Raw genomic sequence first — 14141 nt, forward strand, 5'->3', positions numbered from 1 at the left:
GAGATGGCAGATAGACACAAGCATTCCTTGAGTTATGGCTCAGATTGGCGAGTGTTACCGATGTGAGTGCGTGAGTTGTGGCTCGTACGGATGGGTCCAAGAAGATTGCCCTCTTTGGCGTTAACTAGTGAGTTTGGTAGTCTTGGAAAAATTATGAACTATAGTTCGTATTAGGAACTCCACCTGGCGTTAGGGAGTGTGGTCCGTAGTAGGTTTCCCGCACGTGTTCTACAAGTTGTGGCCCTTAGGTGGAGGCAGCAAAAGGTATCTTGAGGTTATCATCTAAAGATGTAGAACATAGATAACATGGTGGTGGCCGTGTGGTATGGAATCAAAGGATAGGGTTTCTTTGATGAGTGTATGCATATATATATATATATATATATATTTGAATTGTATATATAATTTGATATTGTTAGCTCACCCTATCTGCTTGTGTTTGGATGATCGTGTAATCTGTTATACGGGAGCAGATGATGTTGCAGCTGGTTCGGGTGAGGTATAACATCGGAGAGACGGCTAGCTGGGAAAAGCTTTTACTGAGATTTTATTATTTATGGATTTAGGATATTTTGTAAACATTTACTTTTATCATACTTGGAACTTGTAGTTGATATTTAAATTATGTGGATTTTAAATTAATAGAGATTTAGTAAAGGTTTTCATTTTCCCTCGTTTTAGGAAAAAACAGTTTAAATCAATGTGTATATATTATCGATTTTATTTATTTTATTTTAAATTAGTAATATCCGACCGGAATGTTACATAAACGATTCAAATGGATCGACTGGCCCGATGACACAAATAGGCCTGACGAGCCTGACGACCCAAATGGGTCTAGTGGGCTAATGATCCAAACGGGTTAGGTGGGCCCGATGACCCAACGATCCAGATGTGTCGGGAGGGCCCGACGATCCTGACGTACAATGCTAGCACGATGATAAAATGGGTCGGATGGACCCGACAATCCAAACGGACTCGACGACGTAGACTGGTTGGGCGGGCTCGACAACTAAGACGGGTCGGACTAGCACTACGACCAAGACGGGTCGGACGGACCTGATAACCCGAACAGGTCAGGCAGGCCTGGCGACCCAAATGGGTCATGCGAGCTAGGTGATTTATAGAGTCGGGCCGACCCAACCCAACCCGTGTGTGTCGTCGAGTCAGACCAACCCGCTTGGGTAGGAACAGTCCGGCCCATCTGGGTCGTCGAGCTCGTTTCTAAATTTAACATGAACTCAAAACATAATTAAGTCTAAAATAAATATCGTTCAAGTGAAATTTTATCTCACACCAAACTCATGGCGAGGTCGTTGGAGGCTCTAGGAGGACGCACATTTTGTGGCTTGTTGAAGATCAAAGTAACGCTTGGAGTGCCTTAATCACTGCAAGCTAGACCAGAGTTCATTGAAGCTAGGTGAAGTGATAGTCTAATTTAGCCTTAGTTTAGGGAGTTTTAAGTAGTTTTTCCGCTTAGGAATTGAGTTAGTTAATGAGCTGTAGTTAGGAGATGAGATTTAGTGTATATAGGATAGAAAAAATCACTCAGCAGGGAGAGATCACACTTCCACTGGTCAGAAATCACTCTCCATATTCTCTCATTTTCGCTCATCTTCTCTCACGGTTTTTCTTCACTTTTAACTTGGAGATCAAGAGCTTTGGTGAGAGGACGGCTCAAGAACTTCAACCTTTGTGTTGTACTTGTGGTATTACGTTTTATTGTTCTAGCAATTACGTTTTCCACCATTTAGTCCATCAAATTCTTGTTCTGTTTTCGATTTCTAGTAAATTCATCATGTGTTCTTATTGTTCTATGTTTTTCCAATACAAGCACTTCTTAATTCTGTGTTTTTTATCAAGATTTCTTCCTAACCTGCTAGATCGAGGTTATTGATTCATGCCTTTGATCTCGTGTGTCCAAAAGACCACAATTCATCGCAGTTTCGGTATGAACGTAATTAATCGGAAAAAATATTGAGAAGAAGGCAGAGTTAAGAGTTCTTCATTGGTGATCAGTGTGTAATTGTTCAATTCGTGTAAATCTTGATGTTTGAGTGTTTGTATGGATTCCGTTTGGTTATAGAAGTCATTCACAACTTGTTTCAACCTAAATTCTGCATTTCGAACCAAAATCAGTGAATCAGAGGCTGAGGTAGTTAATTCCGTTATTGTTTGTCTCACAATTTTCGAATTTGTGTTATAAGCTTATGATTGTGTTCCTTTAAGTTTCGTAATCTTTATTTTGGTCATTTCACATCATTCTACATTGGTAATTCATTTTAAAACATTACAGAAACAGAAAATCGAATGTGAGTTTATCTCCATCAATGTTCATGTAGTTAGGGTTCTAATTTTGAGATCTTTATGCGTAGTGCGTTAAATTGATTCGTTCCAATTCCTATGTTTAATCGAGTTAAATCAAACTGTTTTGCATCGTTTTTTCATCCATTCCATCACTCCAGTGTGAAATTCGACCATGCCCTGTGTCTACACATGAACATGCCATTGGTTTTAATTTCTGATTTTTCTTGTTTTAGTTGATTCTGTACATTTCTTTAGGTCGTGTTAATGTTAGGTAAACTTAAATATGGGTAATTGGAAGTTGCTATATTAATTGTCTAGGAGACTGCAAAAGGTTGAGAGTGGGTCTAGCTATGACTAATCATGCAATAGAGTTCATTAATTGTGAGTTAGGTAGTGGTTATATTTAATGAATGTGGTTGAAGGGTCATGCCCAGAGGCCTATAAAAGGACCATGTAGTGCTTCATTTCAAAACACGACAAATCTGAATACAAAGAGTGTTTATCCAGAGAGACTTGTTTGTCAACAAATTGGCATCAGAGCTTGAGAGCCTGAGTGTTTGAGTGAGTTACAGAGTTTGATCAAGATGGCCAGCTTAGCTAACAGCATGCCCCTACCGAAGTTATCAAAAGGCGTCAGCTATGATAACTGGAGCCTGTAGATGAAGGCTCTCCTTGGTTCCCAAGAAGTATGGGAGGTGGTCGAAAATGGGCACCAAGAACTAGAGGACGTTGGAGAAATGACGATAGCCCAACTTGCTACGTTAAAAGCAACACGAGCAAAGGACAAAACGGCTTTGTACGTGCTGTATCGAGCTATTGATGAGTCTGGCTTTGAGAAGATAGCAAATGCTATGTTTTCAAAAGAAGCGTGGGATATTCTGGAGAAGGCATACAAAGGGGATAACCGTGTGAAGCAAGTTCGGCTTCAAACTCTCAAAGGCGAACTTGAAAGGATGAGGATGAAGGAAGATGAAAGGGTTGCTGAGTACGTCTTCCGAGTTGAGACCGTAGTGAATCAGCTCGGTAGAAATAGAGAGACACTGCTCGCTTGTCGAGTGGTGGAGAAAATCTTGAGGTCGTTAACCGACGACTTCGAGAATATAGTTTGCGCAATAGAGAAATCCAAGGACTTGACAGTGCTCTCGGTGGAAGAGCTTGCCGAGTCGCTTGAAGCGCATGAGCAGCGGAGAAGGAAGAAGAAGGAGGAGTCCCTTGATCAAGCACTCCAAGCAAAGGCAACCATTAGGAAGAAGAAGGTTCCTTATACTTAGAACACTCGAGGCCAAGGTGGTAAAGGCAGAGGAGGATATGGAAGAGGTCAAGAACAGGTCGACCAACAAAACTGGCGTGGCCGAGGACAAGGTGGAGGTGGTGGTGGTAGAGGCCGAGGAGGTCAGTCGAACAACTCAGGAGTTGAATGCTTCAAATGTGATAAGTACGGTCATTTTGCCAAAGACGGTTACTCATGAGTTAAATGTTACAATTGTAGGAAGGTTGGACATTTTGCGAAGGACTGCCAATCTGAAAGCAAGAAGGAAACGAACTTCCTTTTTGAGGATGCTGAGGAAGAAGGAGTATTAATGATGTCCAGGAGATCAGGTTCCGAACTAAGTCCGAGTTGTTCTGACAACTTAGTTTGGTACCTTGATACAGGAGCAAGTAACCACATGTGCAGGGACGAGAATCTTTTTAAGCAGCTCACCAAAGTTGACGCTGGACACGTATCATTTGGAGATGCATCAAAGGTGGCAGTAAAAGGCCGGGGTACAATCTAGTACCTACAAAAGAACAACCGAGTTGGAGAAATCAGAGACGTGTACTTTGTACTCGATCTCAAGAGCAACATATTGAGTATGGGCCAACTGATGGAGAAAGGCTACTTGGTTATGATGAAAGACCGAGTACTATACTTAAAAGACAAGTCAAATCGATTGATTGCCCGAGTAGAGATGAAGAAGAACATGATGTACAAGTTGGACTTGAAAATAGTCCAAGAGAGGTGCTTGAAACTTGACGTGAAGGATGAAGCTATGATGTGGCACTTCCGGTTTGGCCACTTGCATTTTTGTGGACTTGCCGAGTTGGTGAAAAAGGAGATGGTGCGAAAAAGCACGTCTGAATATGTATTCTTCATGGGGAGCACTATGTTCACCTGGCTTTCAAAGAAACAGCCCATTGTAACATTGTCAACATGTGAAGCCGAGTATGTTGCAGCATCCTGGAGTGTCTACCATGCAGTTTGGCTTAGAAACCTTCTAAGCAAATTGGAATTGAAGCAAGAAAAGAGGACTGTAAGCCGAGTTGATAACAAGTCGGCCATTGAATTGGCAAAGAACCCGGTCATTTAAGTTTACGTGGGGATTTTGTTAAGTAAACTTAAATGTGGGTAGTTGGAAGTTGCTATATTAATTGTCTAGGAGATTGCAAAAGGTTGAGAGTGGGTCTAGCTATGATTAAGCATGCAACAGAGTTCATTAATTGTGAGTTAGATAGTGGTTATATTTAATGAATGTGGTTGAAGAGTCATGCCCAGTGGCCTATAAAAGGACCATGTAATGCTTCATTTCAAAACACAACAAATCTGAATACAAAGAGTGTTTATCCAGAGAGACTTGTTTTTCAACAATTAAGCTATAGAAAAATGTTTTAGAAGTTCTTAATCATTTCATTCATTTTCTACATCTTTTCCTATTGAATTGCGTCATTAGGTGTCTACATTTCATTCATCCATTCATCATGTTCATACATGCATTCATCATGTTCATACATGCATTGATTTTTAGCATTTAGATTAGTTATTAGATTAGAGTAGTTTAGCATTAAAATTTCCCCACCATAGTTCATATACAATCATTTGCATCTTTAATTGGTCGTGTCCAGGGATTGATACCAAGGTTAGTCTTATATTGCATTCTTAAGGGAAATTGGTTTTGACGAATGTCTTTAAGTGACAGAAGGCTTTTATCAAATAGCGCCGTTTTCGAGGACATGGCGAGTTTTAGATGATGAGTTTGTATTTTGAAGTATGGTGGTCATAGTGTAGTTCTAGTTTTGCAGTTTTTGTTACCATTGTGGAACTTTTTTGAATTTCAAATTTCAATTGATAAATGTTCTTGTGGAAATCTCTCCTGGTTGAGTTCAGGCAGAGGTGCATGAGAACAAGGTCCAAGTCTGAATCGTTGAACACTCTTGATCTTGAGTTAGAAAGATCTTTGAGAAAGAATCATAAGAAGAAGGAGAAGGTTGTTCAGCAAAAAGGAGTGAAGCAAACATCGAATCAATTTCAAGGTTGTGAAGAGGGAAGAATGGGAACACAACCAGGAAGGTCTCTTAAGGAGCTGGCTATTGAAGATTTGGGATATAAGAATTTGTGTGTTCAATTTCCTTAAGGAGAAAATAACTATGAGTTGAAATCGGTATTATTGCAAGCACTTCCTAAATTCCATGGGATGAGTGGGGAAGATCCGCATCAGCACTTGATGGAGTTTATGGTGGTGTGTTCTACAATGAAACCAGCAGGAGTGGCTGAAGATGTCATTCGCATGAAGGCTTTCCCTTTCTTGTTGCAAGATGCTGCAAAAATTTGGCTATTCTCCCAGCCAGCTCCAATAACTGAGTGGAATGGTTTGAAGAGAAAAATATTTTATTCAGAGTAGTATCATTACTCAGGCTGCGAGGAGGAAAAAGAAGTTATGAGTCAATAAAAATCTTCCATTGTGTATACGCATAAATAAGCTTGTTACTAATGTTTAATAGCTTTTACATTTTGGACTTCTATGACTAGAAGTGAGTCGTGATTTTAGTTTCTATGTTAATTTTGGTTTTTTTTTTTTTTTTTTTTTTTACAGTATGGAATCAATTTTACTGATCCAATCATTGTAGATAACAAATGAAAACCAATAATCTGGACTTCCTTGCCACATTGAGGACAATATGCACTTTAACTGTGGGGGGAGGTCAAGAAATTTTAAATTTTTTTTCCAGTTTTCTTAACTAACTTCACTAATATTTTCTCTTTGTTTAGTTGTTCTGATTTTTCTGTATTGCAGGTAGCTGTAGTTGCTCTTTTTGATCGCATTAGTTTGAAGTTGTTCTACATTCTGGTTCTTAATTCTGTTCTATTTTAAATTCTGTTTGAGGTAGATTTAGTTAGTTTAATTGTGTTATGGCGTTTCTTTTTAGAACATAGGTACTTCAGTTTAATTGTAGTTTTATCTTGCTGATTTCCGTTTGTATAGCTAGCTTGAATTTAGTTTACTAGTTAGAATTTTTTCTTCATTTTAACTTATGTGTTGTTGCAGTATTATAGGTAGTAGCATAGTCAACTGTGAATTTTTTGTTTTTCTAAAATAAATAGTTGGTATAATAGTTAGCCTTGATGATTTGACATTTTATCACATAGGTATTCTTACTGTTTTAATAAAAAAAGTATTAGAAGTGAAGTTTAAGCCTAACTCAACCCCACAAAACCGGTTTATAAGGTGAGGTTTGAACTTCACTTATATATTGTGAATTAGCTTTACCTCTAGTCGATGTGGGACTTCCAACACACCCCCTCACGCCGAGGTATATTCATCTCGTGCGTAGGACAAGAAATTATAGGATGGTCCGTTAGCAGCTCGATATCAGGTGAAACAGAATGTCCAAGAAAGTTCGCTAGGATAGGCTCTAACTTGGCACACATAAGATAATCTATTTATAACAGAGAGATTACAATTAAAAAGAGTAACTGAAAATAAATAGAGTAAATAGAAGATATTGTTTGATATTTTGATTAACAATATCTAACAATATCTTAATAATATCAAACAATATCTAAACAATATCTAACAAGTATAAAATTTTGACACGTTTTCTGTTTTACCAATTAGTTTAGTTTTTCTTTAGGTTTTCATAGTTAATTCTTGATCCTTCTGCTGTTTTCAGTAGCTATCATATTTTTTAATAGCCTTTTGTTTTTTTTAGAACTTGCTTAGATAGAGAATTTTAGGTATAGATAGCTTAAACATTCAATTTGAGTCATTATAGTATAGGATAGGACCAGTTTACTGTTTTAGTGCATTTTATGGCTGTGCATATTAGTTTTCATAGTTCTTCATGCTTTGGACTTTTAGCTTAGTTTTTAACCTTCAATTATCATTTAGAATGTGTCTAGGTAGTTGCATAACATTTCCATTTGGTAGTTGGATACAGTTTTAAAATTTTAGTCTGTTCTAGCATTGTTTAGTTTGTGATATAGATTCTAGATAGTCAATTTTTGAGTTTCTTTTTACCATTTTAAGCTTGTCTAGAGAGTTTCCATACACTTTTCTATACTGTTTTAGTGCAATTTAATTTTTTTAGCTTTTTAGAGTCCTTTTAGAGAATTGTCTTGGTTCTAGATAGTGAAATTTTGTTTTAAAGTTTAGTTTTGGGAAGCAAGTACATTTTTAGAGTGTTTGTTACATCTTTGCATAATGATGAGTGGTGATTAATTCAAGTTTAGATTGCCAAGTGTCATTAGATTCTAGATTTGAGTGGATGATCTTTAGTAAGTTTTTACATATTAATTCAATTAAATCGAGTAGTTTTTGCATGATAGAGATGTAGCATTTGAGTCTTAACAACATTAACTTTTGAGAGCTTTTGAGCCTTATTTCTTCATGTTGTGTGATTGCATGTACGTAGAGTTATATTTCGGGATTTGCATTGATTCTCTTTGGTTTGCTTGACCTTGGATGCACTCTAAACATGATCTAAAATAGTAACTTGACCTTTCTTGATGAATCACCTCTGTTACAAGCCATGAGACCTGAAAAAAAAAAAACCATGATTTGCCTAGCTTGTGGGCATAAGAAGGTCAATGTTCAGTGTGAATTCCAAGTGTGGGGGTGGGAAATCTGGTTCGAAAAAATAGAGGAAAACAGATTGGATAAGTGCTGAAACAAGTGATGGAATAAGTGATGAAACAAGTCTGAATTGGCTGAAAAAGAAAATAAGAAAAGAGAGGGGGTCTGAATCAAAATAAAAGAGAAGGAAGAAAGAAAAGGTGTTGATACAAAGCTGAAATAAAAGAATGTGATGACAGAATTATGGTTCTGACCTGCACTCAAAACTCCATGCTGTCAGATTGCTTTTTTCTCATGCTCACAAGCTCATAGCCTTGAATCCTCTTCTGAATCCTACCCATAAACTTGACCACGTTACCAGCCAAAATAAAGACCTATCGATTTGGAGTGTGCCTTGGATCGAGTGATGCTGATTAGAAGCTTTTCAAATTCATGAGATTGGGCTTTTACATGTAGTGCCGAGTGATAAATACAAGTCTATACACTTTGAGATGTGAGAGCAAACACCTTCTTTGTGAGGTTAAATCTGATCTGCTATTCTCTTGATTGTTCAATACTTGATTTGGGTTGGATTAACATGTTTCTGGCTTGCTGGATTTCATGAAGCTTGAATTTGGAGAGTTAATGGTCATTTGGCAGAATTGAGCTAGGATTGATGCAGCTGGATTATGCAGATTGGTAAGAGAAAGTGTATTGTGATTGGTTGGTTGGTGGTGTTTTCTGTTTTTGTTTTTGGCAGGAGTCCAAATGGACTAAGTGGGGGGTGTGTTAAGTACATATTCTGTCATGTTTTCAGTAGTTAATTCTGTCTTTCTCAGGAATTATTTTTAGTTAATTACATTATATTAGAGTAGATTCTCTAATTTTACTATATTCTCTTTTATTTTAGAATTAGTATTAATAGAGTAGTTTAAAGCATGTGTTTAGAAGTGTTTAGTTTGTCTTTAGTTTTCAGAAGCTTAGCTTTGCATTTTAAGGTTGGGATTCTAGTTTTAGTTAGCAAGAACAAAAAATCTTGTTGTGATAAATGCATCAATTTTAGTTGTCTTGAGATCTTTCATTAGTTTAGTACATGGCATTTCTGTTAGTACTAGTTTTATTTAATTATAATTATAGTTAGTAAATAAATATAGTTTAGACTAATTAAAATCTAGTTGTAAAAACTGTTTCAGATTTTAGTCAAAAATAGGCTAGTTGCTAACTTAGTTTAGGTGTTTTCTTTGCTTTTGAAGAGCTAACTTGTATAACTTGATTTGGTGCAGAAAATAATAAACCAAGGCAACTAAATGGAGTCGTTTTAGAGCTAATCAATAGCAAAGGCAAAGGAAAACAACAACTTTGAAGCTGCTGTGACAGCTTATTAGCCAAGAATCCTGTAAAGTTGACTTTGGGTTGACTTTTTGCATTTCATCTCCTATCTTTGTGCCAACTTTGGGGAACTTCAAGGAACATTCAAATACACTTGCTGGAGCTGAGGAACACTGGATAGAGGCTGAAAGATTGACCAGATCATGCATTCCGTGATTTACTTGCTTAGTTAACTTGTTTAGTTTGTTTAATTAGATATGATGTTTGGTTTAGTTATTAGTCTTAGTTAGATTTAACTTTGGTTGTTTAATATTAGTTTTATGAATTTAAAAATAAAAAGTCCAGCAAAAGAAAAACGTTTGTAAACCATAATGTTTAACTCATATTTGTTCATCTTCATTGAAAAATACTTCTTCTAATTCTGGTTCATCAAGAGATGGGCTAGCAATCTAAAGAATTTCACTGTCTTCCAATGAAAAGTCATCTCCTCCAATATCTCAATTTATTTTCCTCTTTTTTGTACTTTGAGGAGTTTTTTGAGAGAAGACAAAGATTACTATAGACAAATACTAAATCTTCCGCCCTTTTAGGTGTCATCTTATTTCTTTTCATAGAATGTATAAAAGAGTAGGTACTCCAATTCCTTTCACAACAAGAAGAAGAAAAAAGTTGTCCAAGTAGCTTAAGAGCTATCTTTTCAAGTGTTGGTGCCTAAGATCCATGAACAATTCAGCATGATTTTGCACCCATTTTACTTCTATCCCTTACAGAGTCGGCATCTGCACAATCTTCTCTTTCATCTGAAAAGTTTGCAAACTTTATATTTGCTTGTCTCCTTACATCCACATCATCAAAGTACCTCATAAAACATTTCTTCCTTTCATGAGTTAGTTCCACATCTTGATGTGGGCACGACTCTATGAATCTTCACTTAACCATTTATCACTAATATCTACAATATTAAAAAAACATAAGCACAAATTAACATTACATAATATTATATATTGTAAATAAGATGTATACAAAAAAATATAGTAATAAAATAATTTAATAATATAATTACCTTGGATTTAAAGAATGAGCCAAACAATGAAGAGATGTGCTACTCTTAATCCAACGATCAATTAATAGAGTTTACGGCCTAAAAAAAAGATGAATGTTCAACTTGTGCCTTTCTTTCATGTTGGTATATGATCTTTCTCACATCTTCAATCATTGAATCCCACGACTGTGAAAGCAACCACCAACGATAATGCACCGACGACGAGCAACTTGTGATCACTAAGAACACGGAGACGAATCCAAACACAAGTAGAAACTAGGTTGTCTTGGATTGAAAGAAAAAAACCCTTTGGACTTGCAAACTCAGCTGCAAACTCGCGAGTTCACTGAGTTCACAACGAGTCTACCGAGTTTGCTCCAAAAGCAAGTTTGCTTCCGGATCAACTCGCCAAGGGTGAGTGGAAACATAAACTCGGAAAAGTTAATGAGTTAACTCGCAAGTTTTATAACCATGGTTGTTGCTAGTATAATTTTTTTTCTTTTGAATCCCCACATTGGAATGAGGCATAAAGGGTTGGAATTAGGGATGACAAAAATACTCGCACCCGTGGATATCCGCGGATAAAATCCACGATGGATAGTTACTGGTATTTATTACCCGCGAGTAACGGGTAGCGGGTATTTTAATACCCGCTTATAAATGGGTCGGGTACGGGTATCATGCAATCCGTACCCACGAGTACCCGTTACCTGCAAAAAATTAAAATTAAAATTTAATTTATATTTTATTAAGTTAAATTTAATTAAAATTAAAATTAACAGTATATTTTATTATGTCAAATTTCATTATAATTAAAAATTAATTTAATTCATATTTTATTTTTATAATTTTATATTAAAAAATTTAAAAAATTTATATTTTTTTAAATATTTGTGGGTATCGGGTATCCACGGGTACCCGCGGGTTTTAAAAATATTCGTGGGTATTTTTTAAGCGGATACCCGGTGAGTAAACGGGCGGGTAGCGGGCGGATTTTTTTTTTGTGGGTCGGGTTGCGGGTAGGTACTATCTGTGCCCAACCCGACCCGTTGCCATCCCTAGTTTGAATGAAATATTTGTTCGAACATAGCGAGAGGTAGAAACGAAACACGTCTTGAATTGTCTTCATTGTCTTCAACTCCTCTTCTTCTTCAACCTCACTGTCTTCAAGCTTCTTGTTCGTCTTGAACCCCTTTTTGTTGTTGAATACAATAATGTTGTTGAAATTGTTTTTGTTGTTCTTGCAACCCGTTTTCTTGGAAACCCTCTTCTTGAAACCCCTATTATTGTTGAAGCCCATGTTGTTGAAAGTTGTCTTTATCTTCAAACCTCTAGTGTTGAAACCTTGTTAAATCGTGATCGTGTTTGAATTTGCCGTAAGGTTGGAAATCCCTGACCCTAATTTATAATTTTTGCTTTGTTTGCAATGGGGTTTGTGATCCTTGCATTATTTGTATAGTTATTTGAAATTGTTAGCAGTTTTCAACGTTGGTAGCATAAAAGTGGTATTCGTTGATTGGTAAACACTTTGTCTTTACGTTTTGGATGTAAAGGTTTTCCCTGTTCATTGATGATTGTTTTACTCCTTCAATTGAAATGACATGAATTACTTTAGAAATCCATTGTCAACAATAGTTGCTAACAAATATATAAATACGTGCTAACCTATGTTATTCGTTTTGCACTTTCATGAAATCTCTTACCAAACCTCTATAAGTGTTGATTGTAATCTTTTAAGCTATTCATGATATTATCTTCATTTATGAACATCTTCAATTAACTTAACACAAGGGACTAAATCTTTTCATTCCCATAACTATTTGCGTACTCTTGAGTAAATAAGTGTAAACTCAGGTTAAAGGATTTGCACATCAACTTCCCAAGGAAAGAAAAGTTGAGCAAATATCATTTTGAGAAGTTGGGTTGATGAGTAATGTCTTTAACTTCATTTTTTGATGTAATGGAGCGAATTTTGGTTGTAGTCGTGGGTGGTGTTGTTGATATTGATTTGGTCGTGTTGATAGGTATATTACAGTGGTTGTGTTAGAGTTTATTTATAAGAGGTTGATAATGCCCTAGTATCTTTGGAACGTGAGTCAAACCTTGTGGCTTTGTGTGAGCTTGGCTTATAAGAAGTCATTGGATGTGTCGTTTATGTTTTGTACAAGTTATATGACACTACAGACTAATATCATATACATGTTATTTTTGAATTGAGGTTTGTTAATGTGGTACACTTCATTTATGTGATTGAAATGCTAGGGCTAGAAGACTTATTATTTTCGCGTACTTCATTGATCAAACATAAATATGGTAAATAAAAAATATTGTTATAAAAAATATCAACAATATCTACCAATATAAAAAATGTCTATGTTTTTCTAATAAATAATAGACGCTACATTTCCCTAATTAACATAAAATGTAATATATCTAACAATTATATATATATATATATATATATATATATATATATATATATATATTTAGTTTTAAAATGTTTTTTTAACTTGAAAACAAAGTTTTCCCCTTCTATACTTCCTTTTTCTTCTTTTTTTGGTTTCTCTCCTTTCCATACCTCTATCTCTTTATCACTTCTCCTTTCTAACTCAATTTTCAACCTCAATCTTTTATTATTTTCAAAATCAAGTTCCACCACATTAAATTTGACGATTTAAGGACCATTTTGGACCGAACAATTTTTTCTTTTAAGTAAGTTCATTTTCTACCTTTGTTTTTTTTTCAAGGAGATTTGCGATGAAGATGAAAAATGCATCTACATCAACTAAACTTGAGAAATTTCACAGAGTTCAAAATTTGAAGAAAAGGAAAAATAACTCTCTAAAGTTCATAGAATTACATATAATGAATTTGAAAATTCTTTAACAATTATTGAAGATTTCAAGTCATTTGAAGAATGGAGAGGAGTACTTTGACTAAAAGTAATCTTTGACATTTAATGATAGCTTTTTATGGTTATTTTATGATATGATAATGAATGATAGTCATTTTTTTTTGGATTTTATTATTATGTGTGCTTTTTTGTGTGGAAGAAATGAAAAATAAATGAATATATTTTTTAATTAAAAATAATAATTTATATATAAAAATATAATTTGACACCTTTGAACTTTTCATCCAAGTTTCGTCACTGTCCTCAACGATCTCTACAATGATATCCTCGTTGATGTGGAGATTTGGGTCCACATTTCAGTCCACATTGGCATTCAAATATGTTTCCACATTGGTCTCCACATTTGCCTCCACATTAGTGTTCACACTACCCTTATCACCTGGCTTTAGTCAGACAACAGGAAGGGAAGCTTGAACTTCTTTGTCAATGAGAGTATTTATGTCATGTTTGAAGACCTACAAATTTGATGACATATATTAAAGTTCAAAAATGACTTCAAACACAATATATAAAGATGACCTTCAACTAATGTCATACCTTTACAATATTCTTTAATGTAAGCAATTGTGTGGATTGGACATAAAAGTGTCAACATCTTTCAGTAATATCACAGAGCCAACACTAATATGTGAACCAAATTCAGGATCTAAAACTACTTTGTTGTGGATGCTGGCCTGGGATGTATCTGAGGGGTCCTGAAATGAATATTACTAAATTGAAGGATATATAATAAGGTATTTTT

General features: G+C 35.5%; 1 long non-coding RNA gene across 1 annotated transcript; it reads left to right on the forward strand.

The window, feature by feature from the left end:
- Positions 1-1426: 1426 nt before the first annotated feature.
- LOC114173457 (uncharacterized) lies at positions 1427-9922 on the forward strand. The gene is made up of 3 exons (XR_003602506.2): positions 1427-1709; positions 6156-8813; positions 9398-9922. It is a non-coding gene; the product is annotated as an uncharacterized LOC114173457 (long non-coding RNA).
- The last annotated feature ends 4219 nt before the right edge of the window (positions 9923-14141 follow it).

The sequence above is a fragment of the Vigna unguiculata genome, chromosome 2 (assembly GCF_037176805.1).
Source record: "Vigna unguiculata cultivar grain cowpea cultivar isolate G323 ecotype 2 chromosome 2, ASM3717680v1, whole genome shotgun sequence".
Taxonomy (NCBI): domain Eukaryota; kingdom Viridiplantae; phylum Streptophyta; class Magnoliopsida; order Fabales; family Fabaceae; genus Vigna; species Vigna unguiculata.